Source organism: Thermobia domestica, chromosome 9, assembly GCF_964235325.1.
Source record: "Thermobia domestica chromosome 9, izTheDome1.hap1.1, whole genome shotgun sequence".
NCBI lineage: Eukaryota > Metazoa > Arthropoda > Insecta > Zygentoma > Lepismatidae > Thermobia > Thermobia domestica.
Genome location: NC_137462.1, coordinates 30,171,960 through 30,178,621, shown reverse-complemented (window position 1 = coordinate 30,178,621; position 6,662 = coordinate 30,171,960). Strand labels below are relative to the sequence as shown.

The 6,662-nt window shown below is 39.0% G+C and overlaps 1 non-coding gene across 1 annotated transcript; it reads right to left on the bottom strand.

Annotated features, from left to right (window-relative positions):
• Window positions 1-276: 276 nt before the first annotated feature.
• TRNAI-UAU (transfer RNA isoleucine (anticodon UAU)) lies at window positions 277-368 on the bottom strand. Its single transcript is given in 2 exon segments — window positions 277-312; window positions 331-368. It is a non-coding gene; the product is annotated as a tRNA-Ile (tRNA).
• Between the last annotated feature and the right edge of the window lie 6,294 nt (window positions 369-6,662).

Genomic DNA, 6,662 nt, shown 5'->3' with positions numbered 1-6,662 from the left:
AAATCAGTCCAATAGTTCTGAATTTAGCGAAATCTTTCCTTAGTTTTCGTTCCTCAGAAAATTTAGGCAGTGCCACTAAACGCTAGAAATAAGCTACTCTAGCGAAAGCAAAGTAATTGCCGAAAACAATAAATAAAAGCACTTTAAATAAATTTGAATATTCAACAGCGTGTACAAACGTAACCACTTTATAAGAAAAAAAAATACTGATTTTAAAATGTAAGTTGAATTTCTTCATATTAACAATCTAATTAGAACAAGAATGAAAAAAAGATATGCTCCAGGTGAGGCTCGAACTCACAACCCCGGCATGACTCACAAGCACTGTCCTATAAGTACCGTGCGCTAACCAATTGCGCCACTGGAGCTGGTGTTTTCATTCGTTCTTAAATTCTATTGAAATATTGATGCACTGGGGGTGATGTAGGAGAAAACTGAGTTCAATGTTTTACCTCTTCGCATATTTGTGATTATATCGTTCGGACGCAAGAATAAAGAAAAGTAAAAGAGCCATCTCGTGTGTATTTCAGGAACCCATATTCATTTAGCTTGGATTGTGGGAAATAAATCCAGAAAACTCAATTTCAGTAGCATCATTATCAACTATTTCTTCTTCTTTCTCAATAAGGAAATACTCTAGCAATTGGCTATTTTGTTCATTCTTGAATTCATGAATTTCTTTTTCCTTTTGTTTCGTAAAAAAGTATGAAACTGCAACAATTGTTCACGTCATTACAGGAGCGCGCTGATAGTCCTTGCACTGTTAATTTAGCCACTTTCTAGCAACATTTTGGTTTAACTATGGCCAAATCTGTACACCCAGCCATTTCTTCTTTTTAACAATAGATTAATCTTTTTAGAACCAAAATCTCTTTTAGAAACATATTAATTGAAACAAAGTATACGGTAGTTTTCGAAATCTTCTGTTTGCACTTGCAGTACGGGTAACATTTATATTGCTACAATGCAGTATTTTACTTGCATTATTCTCGTCTACACCTCTGTCTCACGGCAAGTTGTGGTTCCGTAAACTCTTCGTTTACCCACAGTTAGTTTAAGCTTATCGTAAATTAGTGTAGCTATGATTTGCTTCCAGTGTCTCTTCAACTTAAGATCTGTGTTTGTAGTGTTGCGTTGTTAAATCAACAATGTTATGAAAATATGGTCAGTATTATTGCAAGAATCGGAAACAAAGAAAAGACAAAGAAATTTTATTATTATTGTTATTTTTTATCAATGACGGGCCCAAAAGCACTTTAAATATTTTAGTGTCAATAATAAGAATGTCTAATTTCAGAATGTCACGAAGAACATTACATTATATTTTAAGTTACTACACTAAAGTTTGGGAATGTCTTCCGTGCTTTACGAGGGATGACTGAAAAGTTTTGAGCCTTTTGTATAAGAAGTGCAGATTTGGTAATACCTTTATTTTTCAATATAATCCCCTTGGACAGCAACACACTTGGTCCAGTGCTGCAGTGCTCTTATCCCAGTAGAAAGAAATTCCTCAGGTTGTGACCACAGAAACTTCTCCACGGCTGTCATGACGTCATTATCGCTTGCAAAACGTCGTCCTGCTAGAGCCTTTTTAAAGATTAGGGAACAAGTGGAATCTGAGGGGGAAGATCTGCAGAATAGGTGGATAAGGAACGAGTTCAAAGCCACATTCGTGAATAGTAGCCATGACAGCTGCTGGTGTGTGGCCGGGAGCATTGTCATGAAGGTAGAAAACACCCCTGGACATGATTTGTGGCCTTTTCTCTTGAATTTGCACTCAGAGTTTTTTCAAAAGGTCACTGTAGGATTGTCCTGTGATGGTATGATAACTTTGCAGGTAAACAATGAATATCACACCTTGGGAATAATAATAATAATAATAATAATAATAATAATAATAATAATAATAATAATAATAAAACAGGCCATCACTCTGCCAGCGGAGGGGATCACCTTTGCCTTCTTTTGGGGTAGGAGAGATGGGGTGCTTTCATTGTTTGGATTGTTGTTTTGTTTCTGGCTGGTAATGGTGCACCCAACACTCGTCTATAGTGATGAATTGACAGAGAAAATCGCCCACATCACGTTCTAACAGTTTCAAATTGTCCACGGATAACAGGCACCGAGTGCGTTTTTGTTTGGGAGTTAGAAGACGTCCGACCCATCGAGCAGAAACTTTTGATAAACCAAGCTCATTCTTCAGAATATGATTTGCTCGCTCCTGTAATATGCCCAGCCTGTCTGCTATCTGTCGAGTTGACAATCGGCCATCTTCCATGATCATATCAAGTACCAGGCTGTTTTGAACGGTGGTAGCACGTTAAGGTTTCTTAGTCCTCGGCTCATCTTCAGCACTCTGCCTACCACACTTGAATTCCTGCACCCATCTTTTGATGGTGGCATATGAAAAGGCAGATTCACCTACGGTATTGACCATATCCTGGTGGATCTCAGACGCCGACATTCCTTTTCATTTCACAAACTTGATGATTGACCTGTACTCGATTTTTCCATTTTTCCAACTTCTGCCATCCTACTCACTTCAGCCTGTAAAAGAAATTACTTAGAACCAAGAGCTTGGTACACATTAGTATCAAAGATTGTGCTCTTCTAATACATGTGATTATTCTATTCTAGATTCTCATTTTCTATGTTCGGCTCAAAACTTTTCAGTCACTCCTGGTATTGTGAAATTCTGCTAGTTATAAATTTAGCTATACATTTACGTTAAATTTAGCCACTTTTAGCTAGATTCTGTGCATCATTTTAGCTACTTCCTGAAGGCACCTTTGGCAACAGTGATTCCTTGTTGTGAGTTCAGGCTTGGAGGACTTGCAAGAAACTAATGATCATACAAACAAGCAGGAACTGCCCAAGCTTGGATAAATTTCTGATTGCTTTTCGTATATGAATCTGAGGATTCTGAATCAAATGAATTTGTTTATAAATATATCTGCCCTTTGAATCAGGAGGATAACGACATCAAAGTTTGGATTCTTTGAGATTCTGCTCATGGTGGAAAGACTACACCATGATTCTGCTCATGCTAATGTTAAAAGTGCTCATGCTTGGATACGTTTGTAATTGAAACGCTTTTTTTTTTGAAAGGGCATCAGTGATTAAAAAAAAAAAAAAAACGAAATTGAGTTTCGTACAAATTCGTAATCTCCAACCATACGTCCGTGTATTGGTTATTCAAAGAGGCATAAAACCAAGGTTATTATAAAATAGAGGATCTGCGCATACTATCAAATTGTGAAGCCATACGTCACAGTTTCGCCACGCCCGCTCCGCCCAATGAGATCGCAATATTTTGAACCAACATTTATGGCGGAAACGAGAGTAACCAATCAGACATGCCGAATCTGTTGATGTTCAGTTCTTTTAAGCTTCATTGAGTTAATAGAATGAAGATATATATATATGGGCAGATCCTCTATTTTATAACATCTTTGCATAAACTGGATGAATGGAAACGATCAGAAAGAAGGCGGGTAAAGAAAAAAAAGAAGTTATGTTCAAAGGGCATCAGTCACTGACTGATACAGTTTTTAGCATGAAAGTCGGTAACGCCATTATAAGCGTCTATTAATTGGTGAATACACGGAAAGGTATATCCTACAGGAAAAGTTCCCATTGAATTATGTAAGATGAAAGATATGTTGCGATTACAAGCCTTTGCTTCTGCAGAGAAGACGCAGCTTTATTGTGTAACCTTTCAGGCTAGCCACTGACATCAGAAACTGACAAAGATAATGACTAGTTACGGTGGATTTTGTTCAACAAGCCACGTTATCCGACTTCTGAACTGTTTTTGTTAGGGATGGACACAATACACGGCTTTTTCTTTTCTTTTCTTGTTTTACTTATCGCGCAGTCTTTATAGATGTTAACTATTCTGCACTAAATAGTATCTACGACGGAGGATCAGAAACTAATGTTACTAGGCCGATATTTCTGGAATTTCGTCTCTTATAGACGAATGAGGAGTGTGTGATAATTTGAATATATGGAGTTGGCAACTATGTAGTTTCAACCACCCGCCACTATGGCGCTAGTTGTATGTAAAGACAAATGGCGATCCGTTTATGAAACTGGTCTCACGAAGAAGTCCGCTCAGTTATTCGATTTCTGTGGGCGAAACATGTAACACGGTTGAAATTTACCGGCAGCTGGTAGAAGTGTACAGAGAGACTGTAATGTCTCGTCAGCATGTCGCAGAATGGTGTCGAACGATTGCGTCTGGTAGAGAAAATGTCACCGACGAGGAGTGCAGTGGCCAACTCAGCATGCCATCAATCGATTTGAACACAACTCGCGTAGAGAAGTTGATTCAGAACAACAGAAGGGGCACTTACGGCATCTGATGGCAGAATTTTGAATATCGTTAGGAAGTATTCGTGACATTGTGCACGATATTCTGCACTATCGGAAAGTTTGTTCCGATGGCAACGTGGCTGAACACGCAAGGACAGGATTTTATCAGGAAGGAATCTTCAAACTCATCCCGCAATGCGACAAATGCCTCATCCGACATGGAGACTGTGTCGAAAAATAAACTAATGTGTGTACTAACTGTTGGCTGTATTAGTTGTATGAAATAATATATACACGTTTCACTGCAGGCTTTGTAACCTTATTTTTTGATCACTCCTGTATAATGTAAAAAAGTAATAAGTCTCTTATGTTGAAAGGACATCATTTTGAAAATTTTACATTACCTTTACACATGCAAAGGTAATGATCATGTAAAAATGCCTCCTAAAGGATGACGAATCAGCAACGCAAACTATTAACGGCTTCGAAATATCTGCTTTCATTTGATCAGTGTTTTATGTTTTCCTAAATTCTCTATTCGATGATTGATGCCCTTTCAAAAAATGAGAAAAAAGCAATACAATTGCACTTTTAATGCTAATTTGAGCATGCTAAATTTAATGGAATTGTTTTTAAAATACACCCGTCTATGAGGTCCCCAGAAAAATGACCTGAACTGTTCGGATCTTTGAGGTATCGTTTATACCAACAGTAAAAGTGCACAGGTGACGCTGAATCATGAAACAATTCGTCAGCCATGTTCCAAAAAAAGTAATTTGAAATGTAGGATATACGAAATACGAAGTGATCAGAAACTTAGGTTACAAAGCCTGCAGTGAAACGTGTATGTATTATTTCATACAACCAATACAGCCAACAGATAGTACATACATTAGGTTATTTTTCGACATAGTCTTTATATCGGTTTGGCATTGTCGCATCGTGGGATGAACATGAAGATTCCCTCGTGGTAAAAATCCTGTTCTTGCGTGTTCAGCCACGTTGTCAAGAAGTGTTTCACCTTCTCGTCTGAAGCGAAGCGACGGCCTCCTAGGTGCTCCTTCAAGTGCGGGAACAGGTGAAAGTCACTTGAAGCGAGATCCGGGCTGTAGGGAGGGTGTTGGGTCGGCCACTGCGTGCCTCGTCGGTGATGTTTTCTCTACCATCTGCAAAACTTTCGACACCATCCAGCGACATGCTGACGAGACATTACAGTCTCTCCGCACACTTCTACCAGCTGCCAGTGAATTTCAGCTGCGGTTACATGTTTCACCCACAGGAATCTAATAACTGAGTGGACTTCGCGGGAGCAGTTTTCCAAATGAATCGCCATTTGTGTTTAGCTACAACTAGCGCCGTATGTGGCAGGTGGCTGAAACTCTGCATAGTTGCCAACTCCATGTATTACAATTACCGCACACCCCTCATTGTTCTTGTTGTTGTTGAGTTGAGTTTAACGTCCCGTTCAACAGGAATGCTATATGAGGCGTGGACATATTGATTAACGTGGAATCCGAACTACATGAGCAACCACCGGGGATCGAACCAGGGTCCCGTACGCCAAAGGCGCGTACGTTAACTGTTTAGCAACGGAGGAGCTCACACTGCTCATTCTCTATCACAAACGAAACTCCAGAAGTAACCTTACTTTCTGATCCGCCCTTCGTAAAACTCCGTGTATACTTTGTTTGCAATTGGACCAATATTACCTACGAGACTTGTGAAAATAACCAACAAAATGGATTTAAATTTAATCAAATTTCTTTGAACTCAATCTCAAACTCTTCATCAGTCTCCATTGTCACAAACAAGGGGAATACTGTGAACAAACAAGAAAACGAAGGCACCAGAATGGGGTTTATCACATGCACACACACTGCTGCAAAATTGGAATGCTGAATTGAGGAGACTATAGTGACAACTACCGGAAAGATGTGTAAACAACTTCAATAGCACTATCTGGCGAAGTCATATATAAGCTTAGAAAATAAATGTAGAATAATCGTTCTTTTAACCTTTTTAGAATCTTGGGTTTTTGGGGTATTTTTTAGACTTTCAGTCAAGCAGCTACTGCATCGTCACTATTTATCCTAGGATCATGGTTCATCCTAGGATCATGGTACCTCATTCTCTTCAGAATGGAGCAGGCTTTCAAATGGTACCACTTACATGCCCATACCATATACTAGCAGAGAGAAAAAGTGGTGTCAAAGGGAAAATTTCGGGGGAAAACATTTTTCACACTTTGGGCCCCTCTGGAACGGCCCTGTGTGAACGTAGAGATCTCGAAAAAATCTGATAAATACTACTTGGTAGACTGAATGTGTGTGCCAAATTTCAAGTTT